The sequence below is a fragment of the Microtus oregoni genome, unplaced genomic scaffold (genome assembly GCF_018167655.1).
Source record: "Microtus oregoni isolate MIOR12 unplaced genomic scaffold, Mior012 000001F_ref0000356, whole genome shotgun sequence".
In the NCBI taxonomy this organism is placed as follows: Eukaryota; Metazoa; Chordata; class Mammalia; order Rodentia; family Cricetidae; genus Microtus; species Microtus oregoni.
This window is the reverse complement of record NW_024543060.1, coordinates 40,035,887-40,057,636: the sequence shown is the minus strand read 5'-3', so window position 1 is coordinate 40,057,636 and position 21,750 is coordinate 40,035,887.

Genomic DNA, 21,750 nt, shown 5'->3' with positions numbered 1-21,750 from the left:
CTGCCACAGGCCAAAGCAGATTCTTTATTAACCAATGATAATAAAACATATTGAAAGGACACAGAGAGGAATACCACATCACATCACTTTATGGATTTGTGCTTTAAATCATGTATTTTGGAGGAAAAAACTCACTCCTTAACATCAAGAAACCTTTGTTCCTTAAGATTCTTAGCTTTACTAACTCAAGGAGTGTGTGAGGCACCATTGGTTTCAGTCCTCTTGAATGTCATTTTTGTAGTGATAAAATAACAGCAAGGAATAAATGCAATGAAATGCCTGATGTCTCTTATGGATGAATGCAAAAATATACTAAGAGAATGAAAAAGATATTGGGTGATATTTAGTAAACAAGCTAATCCATTCTAACAGGTTACTTATAATTTATAAAGCCAGGCAAGTTATTTAACCTTTACAAGCCTTAAGTTTCTCAGGTGTAAAATTGTGATGAAAATGATGTTCACCTCATGTAGTACTTTCAGAAGAATTATTTGGTTTAGCGTGCAAAATAAATGGTGTACTGCATTTGCCCAAGACATTGAAGTTCCCATTTATGTGACATAAAGATTATTGCAGCATGGGAAAAGAAATATCATTTAAGCTATTTTTGCTGGAGGAGAAACTTAAACTAAACATGGTTTGCCCTCAAGTATAAATTCTCAGTAGAAAATCGCAAAGGCATATTGGGCAAATGGATGGAAAAAAAAAAACTGCATTTCAAATTTTATCTTGCAGAAACTTGGAATCCTTGCTCCCAGTATGTAAAGTTTTGATGAATGCAAGTGGGATTTGAAACTCCACAGCAGAAGATCAAAAATGGTTCTGGCTGCCTATTTCAGCCAGATAATTTCAAGCTAGTCTCAACATTTTCTCTCTTTAAGTGCTCTAGTGGAAGAAGAATTAGTCATTCACCTGTATTTTTCTATATTTCTCAACCTTGCTATGCTACTTAGTTTTCTAACTCCTCACTTCCAATGGCAATTGATTTCAGTTAATTGACTTTTTTGTCACTGGACCTAACAAATACAAAATAGGCAATTTTAGAATCCAGTTTTGGAAATTCTTTTTCCCTCATTCATTGCAGTTTTGAAGCACTCTATTCCAGGAGCAACTGTTGTATTTTCTTGGTAGAATATTTGTGTAACATGCACACATCACTGAATCTGAAAAAAAAAGTATCCCCTGGTCCTAAAATTCTAGTGTATAATATACAAGGTCAAGCATTATTAACACTGTAAGCAACACAGCAAATGCCATATGGAGAATGTCTTAGTGGGTTGAAGTCAATGTGCAGAGAGTTTCTTTAGCTTCCATAGTAGTTCTGAGTCTGAGATGTTCTATGGAGCTAACTCTTACAGAGAAAACAAGGAATTTCTAATTCTAGGAAATAATCTTGAGGAGATCAGTTAGAGAATCTATATATCAAGTTGATTACATCTTCAGGTAGAGTGAACATTCTCAAGTGAGACGTGACTGGAGCGTGATGACTTTCCAGTCACCAGAGAGTAACATTCAGACTCTCCTCCAAGTGATAAAGTTTCTCATCAGGACAGAGAATTAACTGTAGTTTTTGTGAAATATTTAACATTTTTATAGCAGCCTATTGACTTGTTGTCAAGAGAGAAAATGAGAGCATCAGTCTACCAGAGGCAGATCTTGACATAATAAATTGTACTCCTATCTAGCACAGAATCAAGAGCTGTGTCTTCAACTAATCTGAAAAGGAAGAGAGTGCCAAGGTTTTGTTTTGTTCTGTTCTGGAAGTTGTTTCTTCAGATGTACATTGAAGGTATGCAATGTTGAGCATGGAAACTTTAACAAACATTATAAAATATTTATGTCATGAGTTGTGTGTTTGGAGTAGAATAGTGATAGAGTATTTTTCTGTGCTATTTGCACATATCTTCCATGTACAACACGATAGATTATTTTCATTTTTATATTCTCAGTCCACCAGTGAGTTTCATCTTTTCTTTTATGAACTAGAGATTGATTTTTGACAACTCAAGTTTTGTATTTGCTCATTGATTGATCACACTACATCTTTTTCATGAAACAATAAACTTGCAAAACATAGTAGTCTTTAAGTTTATTGCCATTTACTGGGAATTGATAAAACTGGGGATACTGTTCTTTATTTTCAGAAAAGCCTCTCACCTTAAATGTGTTTTATCCCAAAAGTTTCTCAGGTTACTGCTGTTCCTCTGAGACGAGAGGAATGCAGGATCATTGCAGAGACTAACCAGAAACATAAACCAGAGTTTAAGGGTACTTATCCACTCTTATTCTGAAAAGAAAGTCATTTTGTTCAGGACTAAGAGAAGTATAACTGAGGCCCATGACATTCAATAGAACTAGTCCCGTTGATTTTACATACCATACTAAAAAGTTCTTAAGTGTATGGTCAAGTCTATAGGTTGTTTCAGATTTTGTAAATAGTCAGAGTATATAAATGGAAAAGCAATGGCTATTTTTTTAATTATTATGGCTAGCTATTCACCCAAGTCACATATGGATGAGTGCAAGCATACTGCAATTAATTAATGCTTTGATTATTGCTATGGATATAGAGGTCACAGGGCAATATCAAATGTCATAGTTTAGGCACTGTCCACCTTGTTGACAGGGTCTCTAAGTCTCCTGAAACTTGTCATGTGGGCTATTCTTTCTGGCCATCAAGCCCAAGAGATCTCCTGTTTGGCTCCATGGTACTGGAATTGCAGCTGTGTTCTACCATATCTTGCTTGTTTTATTTAAGTCTGCAGGGTTAAATTGATATCCTTAGACTTGCAAGTCAAGCAGTTCTTAGGATGAGCAATCTTACCAGTACCATAAATTATGCTTTTATAAAATGAAAAGAAAATTATTACTGCAATGAAAATATAAAGAGAAACAGAATCTAAAGACTGTGACTTAGTTGCAAATGAAACAATTATAATATGTGTATCTTATACAATTCCTATTTCACAAAAATCCGTATTGCAAAAATCCTATTCAAGACCTGCAAAGAACACACCGGTTGATACGCCAACACAGATAAAGAAAAAATTCAACATGTTTCACCCACAGCTGAAAATCTCTAATGTACCCAATATTGTTGAAGCAAGGAGAAATATATTTGATCAGTTCATGAATTTGAGAGGAAGTGATTGCAGTGCCACTGAAAGAAACAAAAGAAGAGAGGGAAGAAAAAAAGAAGATAACTTATAAAGAATCTGAATTACAATATTAGATATTTAAAGAGATACAAAAATACTTACTATTAAGGGTCCTAATTGTATCATGTCTTTGCTTAATTAATAAAGTGCATCCTTTATAACTCTTAATAAAGTATATAGAGAAGTCTTGTTATATTGTATTGATTCTAGATTACTGAGGAGTAAGGTATATTGTTATAAACACATATTTATCGTAAAATTATGGCAATTAAAAATAAAGGATATGCCACTCTTTTTCTTTTCTGGTGGAACATTTCTACTCTTTTAACTTCTAAAATACAGAAATGAAAAAGATAAACTTTGCCAGATTCCTACTAAACACACACTAAAAAGTGGAAAAGGAAATACGGAGAAATAATTGAAAAAGACTTGATAGAAACTTGATGAACAATTAGTTACAATTATTTGAGAAGTGACTGCACATTACAGTGAGGTGAGGTTGGGCTTAATTTTTCTTCCTGTACACAGATCAAACATTTGTTGTTGCTTCCTAATGTAATTGAAGCAGTATTTTTTTTTAAAAAAAGGCAATACTCGCATAATGCTCTCATATTCCTGCACAATGATTGTTTGAAAACTTTAGCATAAAATTAATTTCTGGAAGATGGAAATGTAGCTCAGTGGTAGAGAAATTTGCCTTGCATTGTAAGGTCATGGAAACTCAACCAAGGAACATAAACTAAGGAGATTTATGGCCATCTCCTTTCTTAAGGATTTGATGACTGCTTTGGAAATACTAGAAAATATATGTTGACCATTTAGCTTCTTTAGTATGAATATTGCCTAAAGTGATTTCAAAGTGTTGAAAGTGGTGATGAATATGTTTAGTGGCTTTCAGGCCATCTGTTAGCTAGACAAATTTGCACTAGTTTGTAATATCAGTACTTAGGAAGCTATACTAAAAACATCACGCATCACAAGCCACTCTGCAATACACAATAAGACCCTGCAGCATGTATATAAAATTAATAAAATAAATGCAAAAGGTAAAACAAAAAAATCAAGAAAAATCTCTCACTCCATAAATCCATTAGTTTCGTTTTTACTGAATACTCTTCTTTCATGTATTTTGAAATAAGTTGAAAGGGTATCATTGAGTACAACTTGTAAATATAAATATATTTTATCCTTTTATTCAAGTAAGTGTGTTTCTGCTAAAGAGACAATGTGGAACAACTACTTGGCTCACACACAACTCAGTAATTTATGGAATGCCAGAAAGCTATCTCATACTATTGCTTCTGGACAGAGATTATACTGAGTCTGGCCAGATGGCCAACATTCAGAACTTGGCTGTACATGTTACTGGCTCTCTCACTATAGAAAATTTAATTATTTTGTTTCTTCAGTTTCTTTACCAAAAACTGAAGGTAGTAGAATTTCCTGTGTTTAAGATCATCATAAAGTTAAAATGATAAGCTAGCAAGTTTAAAAACAAACAAAAAACCCTGACATGTATCAAAAGCTTAATAAATGTTCATTATTTTCATCAGTACTAAGTTGATAGGGCTATCCTATGAAGGACAAGGATGTACTTGTTTGAGATAAGGAAAAATATAGAGCAATTTTTTGTCTTCCAGAAATATCCTTAAGCATCATGGGTTGAACAACACACTGGGAGCAGGAAATAGGGACACATTCTGGTCTCTCCTTAACTGTCCACAAGGTTTTTATGGCATCTATACTTTTTCTGGTTTTGTATCTTTAAATAATAGACATTTTTCCCTTTATATAGCTCAAAGTAGGAGGAGTTTAAGGAGAATGTTAATGAAACTGGGCATAGCCCTATTGTGAAAAGAAAAAAAAAAAGAGTGCTTTTTTTGTTTAGAAATTCATTCTCAGATTATAATTCAGAAAAAAATAAATGAATATATCAAAATATTATCACTGAACAAAAATTATTGTGAAATAAAGTTCTTATATTTATATACTAATTTTTACATAAAACACATTTAGGAAAATTTAAGTTTAAAATATATTTAACTTCATAAATTAGTGTGTATGTTTGTATTTGTGTGTGTTAGCATGTGCCTGGTATGGCATATCTTTCTTATTTTTTTTTTCACATTTCAGTACTCAATTTATTTGACAAAATGTTTTCTTTTTTTTCTTTTTTTTATTATCTTCTCCCCCTCCTCCCCCCCTTCTCCCCCTCCCCCCACTCCTCTCCCCCTCCCTCTCCAGCCCAAAGAGTAGTCAGGGTTCCCTGCCCTGTGGTAAGTCCTAGGTCCTCCCCCCTCCGTCCATTTCTAGGAAGGTGAACATCCAAACTGGCTAGGCGCCCACAAAGCCAGCACATTGCGTAGGTTCAAAACCCCGCGCCATTGTCCTTGGGTTCTCATCAGCCCTCATTGATCGCCATGTTCAGAGAGTCCGGCCCTATCCCAAGCTTTTTCAGTCACAGTCCAGCTGGCCTTGGTGAGCTCCCAGTAGATCAGCTCCACTGTCTCAGTGGGTGGGTGCTCCCCTCGTGGTCCCGACTTCTTTGCTCATGTTCTCCCTCCTTCTGCTCCTCATTGGGACCTTGGGAGCACAGTCCAGTGCTCCAGTGTGGGTCTCCGTCTCTGTCTCCATCCATCACCAGATGAAGGTTCCCAACGCTGGGTCTCCTGGCGCCTAGAGCTGGCATATCTTTCTGTTTCTAAGTTCGAAGACAACTACTTGGAGTCAGTGTTCTTTCTCCTTCCTGCTTGTGAAATCTAGGAGCTGAACTCAGGTGAAAGTCAGATCACATGTGTCTCTCCCTGTTAAGTATTGTAGCATACCACAATGCCAAATTTTAAATGAATTGTAGTTGAACAACTACTTTAACAAATATATTTGAGTCTCTATTTAGAAGGTGAATATTTATAATATTTTCTTTTTCAGACTTTTGTTATTTATAGCACCAAGTTCTTCTATTATAATTTACTATTTATAAATCAAATTATTATTTGAATACTTTATGCATGCATAGTCTACTTATTTCATTTCCACCCTTCCCCTTTAACTTTTCATATTTCCCTTACACTACCACTCAGAAGGAGGACCTATTTTCTTTCATCACTATTGTTATATACTTACACACACACATACACACACAGAGTGATGCACACAAACACACACATACACACACACACCCAATCACTCCCCTCACCCCTACACACATATAAAACCTCCTGAATCCATTTGATGACTGAAATGTATGTTGCTTAGGGTTATCTACTTATCAATGTTTTATTCATCTTGGAGTTTTTTTTTTTTTTCTCTCCTCAGTAGGCCAGCTGGACTGTGATTGAAAAAGCATGGGATAGAACCGGACTCTCTGAACATGGCGGACAATGAGGGCTGATGAGAACCCAAGGACAATGGCATGGAGTTTTGTTGCTACTTCATGTTCTGGCTTTGTGAGAGCCTATCCAGTTTGGATGTTCACCTTCCTAGACCTGGATGGAGGGGGAAGGACCTTGGACTTTCCACAGGGCAGGAAACCCTGACTGCTCTTCAGACTGGAGAGGGAGGGGGAGAGGAGTGGGGGGAGGGGGAGAGGGGCGGGAGGAGGGGGGAGGGAAATGGGAGGCTGGGAGGAGGCAGAAATTTTTTTTTCAATAAAAAAAAAATGTCATAGCCCATTGTCCTCTGCATCATGAGGAGTAGAGGATTTCTATGACTATCTCCATCTGCTCCTAAATAAGCCCTTTATATCAGGGGTAATATCTATACCAATCCTTAAAATCAAGTATTAGTACTTATAATTTACCTAGAAATTATACTGGATTAGGAAAGTGACAATGGGTTTTCTTCTCAGATCTATGGCATCTCCAGCCATATGGCGTTGTCTAGGTTTAGGGTACCAGGCATGATGTCCTATTAGACAGCTATAAATTTATATATATAATTGTATTGCATTGGTTTGGTTAATTTTGGGGAAGGGATGATATGCTATTAATTTTTTTTTCAACTTGACACAACTTAGGGTCATCTGTGTAAGGGAAACTGAATTGAAAAAAAAATACCTCTATAGATTGAACTATATGCCAGTCTGGGGAGAAGTTTTATGATTAATTATCTGGGAGAGTCTAGCCAGCTGTGGGGCATGCTGTCCTTGGAGAGATAATTCTAGGTTATATAATAACACAAACTAAACAATCCATGAGGAGCAAGGCAGTAAAGGACATTTCTCCATGATTCTTGTTACAGTTCCTACCCTACATTCCTGCCCTGTGTGAGTTCTTACCTTGGTTTACTTCTATGTAATATGATCTGAAAGTAGAAACCAAATACCTTTTTACTCAAAGTTGTTCTTGGTAATGGTGTTTTTTTGCAGGGATACAAAGCAAAAAAGAAGATTTATTGATTGATTTTAGCCCATGGTAGTTCAAATAGCAGCTTTGAAAACTGTATGAGAAAAAATATTGATAAATTTTAAAGGAATATAACTATACAATGCCTATGTTTTTATTAATTGAATATTACAATTATCTTAACTTTATGCTAGAAATGATAATAATGACTGCATTTAATCTTTCATGATTAGCACAGAAAGGCTCATTCTGATGTCAAAGAAGTGAGGAGAAAAAGAGCTTCCATAAATTTAATAAAAATCAATTTATTAAATGGGTCCTTAATATCTTGGATAACTTCCAGTTCTGCAAATGAATGAAATCCAGCAATGAAGTCTTCCTTTTGAAGATGAGATCAGTGCATGAAAATGCTCTGTCAGGAAATCTGTCTCTTTCCCAGTAACAATATTTGTAATCTTAATATGTAATGCTGCCTAAAACAGTACTGTGGGGAATGAAGGTAAAGCAGCAGAAAACTACGGAGGCCACACTGACAATGTCAGACCATTTTCAAGCACAGTTTTGGAGAGCTGACTGCCAGATGTTTCTTTAAGGAAACAGTTAATTCCTCAGCAGCCTTAGGATATCTAAACTACTGTTCCTTTAAAATAGCCCTCATTTGAAAGATGCATTTGTAGACCCATGAAGAGTCCCATATACTTTATTCTGAGTCTCGAATCCAAGGCTATTAAATCAATGTGTTTTTATACTCATTAATGAGTGTTGAGAAAAATATAGAGATATTTAATTACAATTGAATCATTATAAAGAAAATGTTTTCTCTGAATGCTTTTTATGCTATTTTCACAAATTTCATGCATTCTTCCATTTCAATGAAGTCCTTTCCTGAATGTTTGCCTATGGAATATTTTTTATAATATTGAGCCACATTAAATATGAAAAAGTTTAAGTTGGCAGAAAACACATGAAATCAGCAAAGTTAAGAAGAATATATAGTGTTGAGGGAGTTTGAGGAAATGATGCTTATCAAGCATCACCACTATCACCACTGAGGCTTCCCAGAGGCTGGCTTAATTAGGCTACATTTCATAGTGTAGAAAGCAGGGTTGTAATTACCTTCAAATGACCACATGATGCAGAATTCTAAGGAGAGGAGCGGACTGCCAGTAATGACCCCATTTGCAGCTGACAGTGTGTTTGATGCAAGGCATTTATAGCAAAAACAACATTTAAGTATATGTGTCTTCATATATTTATTCATAAATTGTTGAGTTTTAGGTACTTGTCTCAGAATACACAGAAGCAAAAATGGTTGAAATAACAAGCTACCAATCAGTAAAGTGCATTTTATTCAGTGCAAAGTGACTAAAATATAAAACAAATACAACCACTTTCTAAATTTTAAATTTACACATAAAGAAATGAAATCACAAAGCTTTAAAATAAACGTTACATAGTGAACACTAAAGTAGAATTGCTTTCTTTTCTGTCATCCATATATCTTTTTGAAAAAATGAGCCAAAATCGAAGCTTCAGTCTTATAATATACATATATTGTAACTTTTCCAAGTATTAAAATAATTTTATATCAAAGTACTGTCCAAAACCTGAGACATATGTTCTCTAATATGGAAATAAATTGAATTATTACCCATTATGTTAGAGAGGAAGCATGGTGTGGTATTCTTCTAAGTATTCTTTTTTTGTGTGTGTGTATTTTTTTTTATTGAGAAAAGGAGAAAAAAAAAAACAAGTTTCCACCTCCTCCCAGCCTCACATTTCCCCCCGTCCTCCCACCTTTCTCCCCCTCCTCCCACCCTTCTCCCCATCCCCCCACTCCCCTCCCCCTCCCTCTCCAGTACAAAGAGCAGTCAGGGTTCCCTGCCCTGTGGTAAGTCCTAGGTCTTGCCCCCTCTGTCCATATCTAGGGAGGTGAACATCCAAACTGGCTAGGCTCCCACAATTCCAGCACATTACGTAGGATCAAAACCCCGCGCCATTGTCCTTGGAGTCTCATCAGCCCTCATTTTTTGCCATGTTCAGAGAGTCCAGTTTTATCCCATGCTATTACGGTCACAGTCCAGCTGGCCTTGGTGAACTCCCAGTAGATCAGCTCCACTGTCTCAGTGGGTGGGTGCACCCCTCGTGGTCCCGACATATTTGCTCATGTTCTCCCTCCTTCTGCTCCTCATTGGGACCTTGGAAGCTCAGTCCAGTGCTCCAGTGTGGGTCTCTGTCTCTATCTCCATCCATCACCAGATGAAGGTTCTATGATGATATGCATGATATTCGTCAGTTTTGCTCTAGGATAGGGTCATTTCATGTTCCCTATCCTCAGCTGCCCAACGAACTAACTGGGAACATCAGCTTGGGCACCTGGGAGCCTCTCTAGGGTCAAGTCTCTTGCCAACCCTAAAGTGGCTCCCTTAAGTAAGAATTGTGGTTCCGTGCTCCCGTATCCACCTGTTTCCCCAAGTCCCCCCCTCCTTCCCTTGTACCTTTTCTCTCCCATCTCCCCTTACCCCCATCCCACCCCACCCCCAAGATCCCAATTTTCTACCCGGCAATTTTGTCTACTTCCCTTAGCCAAGAGGATAACTATATGTTTTTCCTTGGGTTCACCTTCTTACTTAGCTTCTTTAGGTTCACCTATTGTAGACTCCGTGACCCTTGTTTATGGCTAGAAACCAATTATGAGTGAGTACATCCCATGTTCATCTTTTTGGGTCTGGGTTAGCTCACTCAGGATAGTGTTTTCTATTTCCATCCATTTGCATGCAAAATTCGAGAAGTCATTGTTTTTTACCGCAGCGTAGTACTCTAGCGGTATATATTCCATACTTTCTTCATCCATTCTTCCATTGAAGGGCATCTAGGTTGTTTCCAGGTTCTGGCTATTACAAATAATACTGCTATGAACATAGTTGAACAAATGCTTTTGTCATATGATAGAGCATCTCTTGGGTATTTTCCCAGGAGTGGTATTGCTGGGTCCAGGGGTAGGTTGATCCTGAATTTCCTGAGAAACCGAAACACTGACTTCCACAGTGGTTGCACAAGATTGCATTCCCACCAGCAATGGATGAGGGTACCCCTTCCTCCACAGCAAAGGCTATCCTTGGTGTTTTTGACTTTAGCCATTCTGACAGGTGTAAGATGATATCTCAAAGTTGTTTTGATTTGCATTTCCCTGATTGCTAAGGAAGTTGAGCATGACCTTAAGTGTCTTTTGGCCCTTTGAACTCCTTCTGTTGAGAATTCTCTGTACAGTTCAGTGTCCCATTTTTTAATTGGGTTAATTAGCATTTTAAAGCCTAGTTTCTTGAGTTCTCTATATATTTTGGAGATCAGACCTTTGTCTGTTGCGGGGTTGGTGAAGATCTTCTCCCAGTCAGTATTTTGCCTTTGTGTCTTAGTGACAGTGTCCTTTGCTTTACAGAAGCTTCTCAGTTTAAGTAGGTCCCATTTATTCAATGTTGCCCTTAATGTCTGTGCTGCTGGGGTTATACATAGGAAGCGATCTCCTGTGCCCATCTGTTGGAGGGTATTTCCCACTTTCTCTTCTATCAGGTTCAGTGTGTTCGGGCTGATATTGAGGTCTTTAATCCATTTGGACTTGAGTTTTGTGCACGGTGATAGATATGGGTCTATTTTCATTCTTCTACAGGTTGACATCCAGTTGTGCCAGCACCATTTGTTGAAGATGCTTTCTTTCTTCCATTGTATACTTTTAGCTCCTTTATCGAAAATGAGGTGTTCATAGGTTTGTGGGATAAAATCCGGGTCTTCTATACGATTCCATTGGTCGACTTCTCTGTTTTTATGCCAGTACCACACTGTTTTCATTACTGTAGCTCTGTAATAGAGTTTGAAGTCAGGGGTTGTAATGCCTCCAGAAGATCCTTTATTGTATAGGATTGTTTTGGCTATCCTGGGTTTTTTGTTTTTCCATATAAAGTTGATTATTGTCCTCTCCAGACCTGTGAAGAATTTTGATGGGATCTTGATGGAAATTGCATTGAATCCATGAATTTAAAAGTAGTTCAAAAGATAGAATCTATTTATTTTTTAAAAAGTGTTTTGGAGGAAAAATTGTAAGTCTGTAGATAATTATTAGAAAGTAACAAATACATCATTGTATTTCTTGATGTATAGCAATGAATAGCTTTTTATCCTTTTAAAATATTTACAATGTTAACTATGTATAGGTTGTATACATATAAAGTAACTATTCACAATTTATTGGAATATTAGTGTGAAACTCATTGAGTAGATAAAAATATTTGCTAAATTTAAAAAGAATGGAAAGACAAAGAATAAAGGGTCTCAAAGGTTAAAAATGCTTGCTCCAGGCCTGATCAACTGAATTTGAATCCCAAGACTGTTATGACAGAAGAAACTAATTTTTACAAATTGTCTTCTTACCTGTGCATTTTCACTACAATGCAGACACACACACACACACACACACACACACAACTGTAATTTTAAAATGGTGTAGTTTACCAACTTATGCACAGATGTAATTTCAGAGAAAATCTAATCACAAAGAGTTTTATTTATTAAGCTTTATTCATCAGAGTTTTACCATGGTATTTCTTCATATTTTACTACCTATGTTCCTGCAATAATATACTTTGGTTAAACACAAGAATATGCACCTATTGAATATACAAGTAAACTTCAGGGAGCACAAGGAAAAATTAAGAATAATAAGTAAGAAGTAAAAGTAGAATTTAAAGTAATAAGAAATAGTTCAAGTTAAAATCAAATTATTGGGGAGGAGGCAGAGTAAGGGGAACACTTTTTCATTGTTGGTGGGAATGCAAAGTTTTACAAACTCTCTGGAAATCATCATGGTGGTTTCTCAGGATCAACCTACCTCAGGACCCAGAAACAGCACTCTTGTACATATACCCAAGCGATGCTCAATCATACGACAAAGACATTTGTTCAACTATGTTCATAGTAGCATTACTTGTAATAGCCAGAACCTGGAAATAACTTAAATGCCCTCAACTGAAGAATAAATGACAAAAATGGGGTACATTTACACAACGGGGACTTCTCAGCAGAAATAAAATAAAATAAAAAAAAACAATAGCATTTTGAATTTTGCATTCAAATGGCTAGAACTAGAAAAAAAATCATCCTGAGTGAATTAGCCCAGACCCAGAAAGATAAGCATGATATGTACTCACTCATAAGTGTGTACTTGCTATAAAGCAATGGATGATGAGCCTATAATCCACAACCCTAGAGAAGTTAAGTAACAAGGAGAATCCTAAGAGAAACATATATAGATCCCCTAGTAAAGGGAAATAGACATGATCTTATGACAAAATTAGGAGCATGGGGGTGGAGAGAGAAAGATGGGCAGAAGGGGAGGAGAAAGGAAGAAGGGGAGGGAACAGGAGAACTTGAGGCAATGGGATAGACAAGTTGAGAGAACGACAGAGAGGGAAAGCAAGGAAAGAGGAATCTTGATTGAGAGAGACATTATGGACCTACCAAGAAACTGGCACTAGAGAAATACCTAGAAATCCACAAGAATGACTTTAGCTAAGACCCTAAGCAATAGTGAAGAGGGTGCCCAGACTGGCCTTGCTCTGTCGTCAGATTGATTACTATCTTTTTTTCTTTTTCTTTTTCTTTTTTTTTTTTTGAGACAAGGTTTCTCTGTGGGCTTTTGAGCCTTTTCTGGAACTAGCTAATATAGACCAGGATGGCCTCAAACTCACAGAGATACACCTGCCTCTGCCTCCTGTGTGCTGGGATTAAAGGCATATGCATCGATATCTATCTTAAATTTCACCATGGAACCTTCATTCAGCAACAGATAGAAGCAGAGGCAGAGAGCCCCACAGTAGAGCACTGGGTTGAGCTACCAAAGTCCGGTCAAAGAGTGGGAGTGAGAATATGAGCAAAGTGGTCAAGACCATGATGGGTACACCCACTGAAACCGCTTACTTGAGCTACTGGGAGCTCACCAATTCTGGTCAGACATGAAAGGAACCAGCATAGGCCCAAACTGGCCCCTCTGAACGTGGGTGACAGATGTATATCTGCGGCAGACTGTGGGGCTACTGGCAGTGGGACCAGGATTTATTCTTACTGCTTGTACTGGCTTTTTGGAACCCATTCTCCTTGGATAGATACCTTGCTCATCCTAGATATAGTAGGGAGGGCCTTGGTCCTTACTCAAAGCAGAGCAATATGCCTTACCCTCTTTGAGGAGTGGGTAGGGGATAGGTAGGAAATGGTGGATGAAATGGGAGGAGGGGAGGGACTAAGAACTAGGATTGGTATGTAAAACAAAAAAAGATAATTTTTTAAATAAAAAAAAGTAAAAGAGAGGAACAAAATAAAATAAAATTATCACATTTAAGCTAATATTGTTATGACATAATGTGGAATTATCAATTTATATCTGTACACATTAGTATTCAGGTTATACATAATGAATATGATTATTTTACATACTTAAAATAGATAATATTATCAGTGTTCAAGTGACTATGGTTCATTGTTTTCGAAGTTGTCTTGCAAATCTAGAAATATTCTGAAAATTTTCTAGAGTATATGATGATTGGAAAGTCAATAGGATGCAAGGGGGAGGTGCTTAGTCCTGCCTCAACTTAATATGCCAGGGTTTGCAGACTCCCCATTGGAGGCCTAACCCTTTGGGTAGAGTGGATGGGGGTTGAGCAGGAGGAAGAGTGACTGTAGTTAGAATGTAAAATAAAATTAATAAAATAAATAAACAAGAAAATGAATATGATTGGAAGACTTCTGCTATGTGCAGAATGAATATAGTGGCCTGTTGTCTTAGAAAAACTGAAGGTGATATATGCCTCCCGATTTCCATGACAAGCTTTGGGCAACTTTCCAGAACATAAAGAACTGCACAGGCCCCTCTCTGTGGCCTTCAGTATGACCTCGTTCAGATTTGCAGGCAAGGAGAACTGGCTTTTAAAATATTCTGCTCTCGCTGCATGATCTACTATGAATAATAATCTCATAGCTCTGACCCAAGAAGCTTGAGGTTTCCTTTTAGAATATCCATTAAATAGTGTCAGGCATTTTATCTTGCAAGAAAAGTAGAATTTCAAAGCTTCTATAGTCCTAATATTGTCCTGTAATAATACTAGATTGGAATTCATCAGCCAATAAGTAAGAGAAAATATATCTTAATAAAGGAACAAAAAGTAAAGTAAATGAATTTTATCGATGATTTAAAATTTTGCCTTAGAAAAACTAATTCAAGATTATAAGCAGGAAGTATTTTCTGTAGGGGTTTAGCTACTGGTAAAGTAGGTGTAGAATGGTTTAAAAAGAAATGAAACTTATTTATGATATTATGACAATGTTTTATTTTGTTTTCTTGGTTTTGTCATTATATTTGATTTTGTTTGGTTTTTGAGAAAGAACTTAAAAGTTCAGAATGTAAGGAGGGGAAGAGAATCTAGAAGGACTTGTGGGACAGAAACAATATTATATATATATATATATATATATATATATATGTTTTAAAAATATATAAATAAAACACCATAAAAATGTAGACCTATGTCAAAGTATTCATCATTTCCTTACATGCTATGCATATCAAAGACATTTATTCAAGAAGAATCTGAAGGCCGGGCGGTGGTGGCGCACGCCTTTAATCCCAGCACTCGGGAGGCAGAAGCAGGCGGATCTCTGTGAGTTCGAGACCAGCCTGATCTACAGAGCTAGTTCCAGGACAGTCTCCAAAGCCACAGAGAAACCCTGTCTCGAAAAAACCAAAAAAAAATAAGAAGAAGAATCTGAACCAAATAAGAAATAGTAAGTCTCTGTAGATAAATGTTTACTCTACATAAGGATATCAAGTATCATTTTCAAGATTAATGCATGGAAATAAAAAGCAATATTCATAGAGCTTGGGACAATAATCAGTCTCTCACTCTCGTGCCTTATAAAAGCACGTGCTTTTTACTTAAGGTTAGCCCAGCTCTTTGCTAAGGCAAACCCATCCTCCATTGGAAAATGTCCAAGTGTGAGCCCCACTTCTCAAATGTTAAATATACACAATTACATCCTTTGCTTTAATATGATATCTTTGAGATGATAGCATGAACACAGGCAGAGATGGTACCTATGGCCCAGTATGTAGAACCCACCAGCTAAGGAAGAGAGGAAAAAACTTTCATGGCCTTCAGCAGAAACAGTTGAGTCCATCCATATGGTTTACCACAGAGATTGTACTGTGGAAGCCAGGTGTTGACATCCAGATGTTTCACAAGATGTTGCTTGGCCTCATTTTATCCCAGTTGAATATGTTCTGGACTGTGATCAGACAGATTTCTGACTCTCCGTGTTGGCTAGAATGGAATACTGTTGGGTTTCAACTTGTTAAAATAGCACAATAAAATTTAAAACCTTAGTAGCCTTGTACATCACTTCTACTTAGTTAGACATACAGCTTCCAGATGTTATCATCTATAGCAGCCACACTCAAGCATACCAAGAGTCTGCCTTCACTGCTTCCACCAGAACTAATCCAAGGTTTAAGAGATTCCCTGAAGGACCTGGGTGGGATGCAAAACAAGGAATAATGTCATGAATTCGGGGAAATGATAGGGAAAAAACCTGATTTTTAGGAGCCTTGAATTGTGTAATCTCTTCTAAGATGAGGTAGGGAAAGTTACACTAAGGAAGCCTATTGTATAGCCAGAAGAGTTGGCTCCCCTCTCCTTGGAGGAAATGTTTCTTCCTTTTGTTTCTCTCTCTGTCTCTCTTTTTCTCTCTCTTTCCCTTTTCCTTTCTCTCCTTTTCCTTGATACCTTACACTCCTTTCTTTAGAGTCCTTTCTTCTCACATTGTACTCCTGTCATTGATTATATTTAATAACCACTGTCGGGCTCTTATCTTCGAATATTTGGTCCTACATTAATGGAACTAGTTGTGTAAAAGTAGCATGTAGGCCCTTGTGGGAGTAGATGTGTCTTATTTGTATAGGTGTATCACTTGGGTGGGCTGTGAGGTTTCAAAAGCCCATTGAAAGGCAAATCTTTCCCTCTGCCTGCCTTCCTGCCTGCCTATGGGTTAAGATGTAACACTCAGCCCCATGCCTGTCTAAGATGATAATAGACTAAGCCTCTGTCACTATAATCAACCCAAAAATTAAAAGATGCATCTCTGCCAAGGCAGCTTCTGACTAGTTTAACAAAGAGCTGAATGACCAGTGGCTAGAGAGGAAGATGTTATGCAGTACCCCAGGAGACAGAAAGAACTCTGGGAAGAAGAAAGGCTAAACGACCAGCAAGACACAAGGAGAAGACAGGAGGTGTAAGATGGAAGAGAGGCAACATCACATGTCAGAACATAAATTTTAAAAAATGGTTTAATTTAAGTTATAAGAACTAGGTGAGACAAGCCTAAGATAAAAGTCAAGCTTTCATAATTAATAATAAGTCTCCATATCAATATTTTCAGGCTGACAGTCAAAAGATAATCTGACAAATAAAATCTGACTATCTATGGATGTGTGTATATGTATTTGTGTGAGTGTGTACAGGAAGTGCTTTGTGGCCTGAACAGGTTATCTTCTGTCTTGAAGCAAGACTTCCATTGCAGGCTCTGGAACACCAACCCAATCACATAACTTTCAACCTGCAGGCTGTTCTGCCTATGGAATATGTTGGGGCAAGAATGGAACAGAGATTGCGAGTCTCCAAACAATAACTGGTTCATCTTGAGACCGATGTCATGAGAGAAAGCCCACACTTGACACTGCACAGTGTCAAGACCCAGAGGCTAAATGGTCCAGCGAACTACCTTCAAACCAAACATGAATGGATGAATAAAAACTGTCAGTGTAATAATGCCTAGCAATATTCTGCTATACTCATAGATTGGTGCCTAGCCTAATAGTCATCAGAGAGGCTTCTTCCAGTAAATTGGTGGAAACAGATGCAGAGTCTCGCAGCCAAATATTAGGCCAAGCTGGGGGAATACTCCCAAAGAGAGGGAGGAAGGAGTGTAGGAGCCTGAGGGGTCAGGAACATCACAAGAAAACCCACGGAATCAACTAACTTGGGCTCAAAGGAACTAATAGAGACTGAACCGGCAGCCAGGGAGCCTACACGGAACTAACCTAACTTAGGTCCTCTGCATATATATATTATAGTTCTGTAATTTGGTCATCTTGTGGGACTCCTAAGAGTTGGAGCAGGGCTCTCTCTAACTCTTTTACCGGTTTGTTTTGGGGACCCTATTCCTTCTACTGGGTAGCTATGTCTAACCTTACTTAGAAGGGGAGTAGCTTAGTTACTATACTTTTATATACCATGTTTTGTCAATATTCATGGGAGGCCTGCACTTTACTAAAAAGAAATGGAGAAAAAGTGGAGGGGAGTGGGGAGGCAGAAAGGAGGTGGGAGGAAGGGAATAGGAGGAGAGGAATAAGGGGAAATTTTAGTTGGAATGTAAAATAAATGAATAAAAGATAAATCACATAAGGAAAGAGGAAAAATGAAATGGTATCTCTTTTTATTAGAGAAATAGTCAATATGATTGGTGAGAGAGCTAGAAGGGTTAGATACACAAATCAAGGAATGGAAAGTTGTTATGGGGACATATACAGGAACTCTATGACAAAAGTGAGAGTAACTGAAGTACAAGAGAAGAATTTGTGATAAGAAAAATACAGTTCACAATGTAAAAGTGCTTGAATGTCAAAATTTAAATTAAGTCATAATTAATGTGTTTTAGAGGAAACAATGGCTATATGGAGGCATTCACATTCTCTGACTTTAGTAAATTCCTGAATGCCGAAGTTCTGAAGGTTTTTTTTATTTTAAATTTTGTTACTTTTGGGAGTGTAGCATATTCACATAATTTTCCTGTCCTTCCTTCAAACCTTCCCACAGAGCCCTCCAAGCTCTCTTTCAAATTCATGGCTTCCTTTTCTTCCATTTATCTTTGATATATTGATTTCTTAACTATTTAAGTACAACCTGCTTGGTCTCTATAATTTTCTGAAATCTGTTTTCAGCACGAGAGATTTCTGAAAGAGTGTTTGCAAGTGTGAAGGTGGTAAAGGCTGAATTGTGAAGGAATTGAAGATACCTGTGGACGTTTCCTGGCAAGTTAACAAGACTCTGCATGGAGGAGGGTGTGCTCTGTAGCTACCTTATAAAAGACAACAAGCCTACAATTAACACTGGTAAAGTATAACAGAATGCACCTGGCACACTTGATGCCTTTGAACATCTGACTCTGCTTTACTTTGCATTTGCCGTGCTCTTCACTCCATGCTTTGTTAGTTGCTGATCAATTATTGGTTAAGGATCTCTTAACTTAGAGTCTTTTTGCCCACACTTATGATTATTATTCTGACTGTCTGAGAATGAATATCACGGCATGTATTACAGTTCATAAGTAGTTCATAAGGAGTTCATAAGCGTCCAGGATTATGAAATCCTTCAGAGATGTTAAGAAATTGAATATTTCTTCAGGAGACTCTTATGAAAGAATGCATGCAGTTGAAATTAATGGAAAATACTTAATTTAATCAGATATTAAATTTATAAGGAAGAGGATTTATTTCAGGATATGACTAGTTAAGAAAAAAGCCCTTAACTAAGCACAAACTTATCTGTATTAAACAGTTGTTGCATTGGTTGATAGATTTTAAAATATCTGGATTTTCTTTAATGATCTCACCCAAAAATATATCTTTCCTGTATTTTCATAACGAAAGGCATAGTTGTGTCAGGTGGTATGGTGTTAATCCAAGTTAGGTAAATCTCAAAGATTGGAAATCTTTCTTCCTTAGTAATTATATTTTAAAATACAGTTCCTAGATTCTAGAGGAGAAAAGCTCTATTTTCTAAAACCACCTACAGGCATTTGAAAATAATCACTTCTCAGGGGGACAGAGAAAATGTATTATTATATCTTTCCTAAAATAAATTCTCTAAAATGCACTACACATTGAGGCATGGAGACTTTGTCTAAAAACAACTCAGGGAGCAACAAGGCTCTCTTTGCCACCATCAAATTTATTGTGGGTATTAACATCAGATAAAACCTCTGTATAACCTTTTGTATTTTTCCTCCCTAGAACCATAGCTGAAACTTCTAGGGTATGAATCTTTAAATAACACTAGACTAGAGTAACTATATCGATTGCAGTATGAATCTTTAAATAACACTAGACTAGAGTAACTATATCGATTGCAGCCAATCACCTGAGTTCACATAGAAAATGTGTTTTATTTTAAATCACCATTATTTTGAGTTTCTTTTATAGTATATTCTGTTTATAATTGCCTAATATATTGATTTTAGAAGTACATTGCACAACTCTCAGGTTTGTAATCAAGGCATATCAATTGTGAATGAAAGAAATAATTATTGAGTCTAGATAGATGTCACTCTTAAGCACAGGCAGCATATTTGGCAATAGTGCCTCAAAAATTCCTTGTGAAGCAGATTGCATGTCCAATTATTTTGTAGCTATAGGCGAAGAGGTCAAAAAATAGAAAATTAGACCTCAGGATTTTATTGACTACGTTTTATCAAATATAGCCAGAAAGATGAGATAAGGAAAGCATTTGCTTGCTGAAAGGCAGAAATTAAAAAAAAAAAAGGTTGAAAATACTTTTAGAACCTGGGCCTTGATGCCATGAAGTTTCTCAGTCAGCAGCATACTGCTAAAGGTTTTAGAAGGCAAGACCATGTTGAAACCCAGCGTTGTGACAAGATAAGAATAGAAGTGCAGTTTCCCATTTATTGCTGAAAATTCTCAGAGGATTCAAGTGCCTGAGGGCCATGATCAGATTAAGGATATGGAAGACTGTCAAACCTCAAAATCAAATTAACTTATTTTGAAGAAATCAGACTACTTCTTTTCCTCAGACGCCTCAGATTTCTGGTTACCTGGTTCAAATCGGAAGATAGGGTACAAGTGGGGATTGATAATTCACAAACACAATCATGAACACATTCACACACACACACACACACACACACACACACACACACACACACATTCACTCACACTCTCTTTCCAACACACAGTCTCAAACACTCAAACACACACTCACACACACACACTCACACACACACACACACACACACACACACCTATTCAATGTGGTTTTGAGTCTATTTTAAATGAACTAACATTAGGCAGATAAATTTGATGTGTTTTTAGATAAAATGCTGCAAGGAGTAACCTGAAGTATCTGTCAAAAACACATTTAACTATCAGAAACTGTATAGCTTCCCATATAGCCGAAATTGATAATGTACTCAATAACCTGAACAAGTCAAAGATAGTCAAGATATTTCAGGTAAATAAGGAAATAGGTTGAACCATTCAAGAACATGGCATGGCCCAATATAGTAACACTGTATCCAAGCCTGCCACATACAGTAATTCCAGAGCATGGCAGAGGACATGCAATTACACACATATAAATCCTACAAAAAGACTCTATGAATCCTGTTGAGAAGCTATTCTTGTTTTTTTTAATTAATTAATTTATTTATTTATTAAAGATTTCTGCCTCCTCCCCGCCACCGCCTCCCATTTCCCTCCCCATCCCCCGATCAAATCCCCCTCCCTCGTCAGCCCAAAGAGCAATCAGGGTTCCCTGACCTGTGGGAAGTCCAAGGACCACCCACCTCCTTCTAGGTCTAGTAAGGTGAGCATCCAAACTGCCTAGGCTCTCACAAGTCCAGTACGTGCAGTAGGATCAAAAACCCATTGCCATTGTTCTTGAGTTCTCAGTAGTCCTCATTGTCCACTATGTTCAGCAAGTCCGGTTTTATCCCATGCTTTTTCAGACCCAGGCCATCTGGCCTTGGTGAGTTCCCGATAGAACATCCCCATTTTCTCAGTGTGTGGGTGCACCCCTCATGGTCCTGAGTTCCTTGCTCGTGCTCTCTCTCCTTCTGCTCCTGATTTGGACCTTGAGATTTCAGTCCAGTGCTCCAATGTGGGTCTCTGTCTCTGTCTTGTTACTCAAGATTGGTACACTGCTTCTGTTTCACAGAGACATGATAAAAATGTAAGAGAAAAGAGATAACTTGTCTCATGGCTCAGTTTAGTATTTTGGTTTTTTAATTTTTTTCTAGATTTGGGAGAACCAAAGTAAATCCTGTTGAAAAAGATTATATGAATTGGGAAAGAAAAATGTGGAGATACGGGAGAAGGTAGAACGAATGGAATCAGATATTAAATTTGATTTATATAC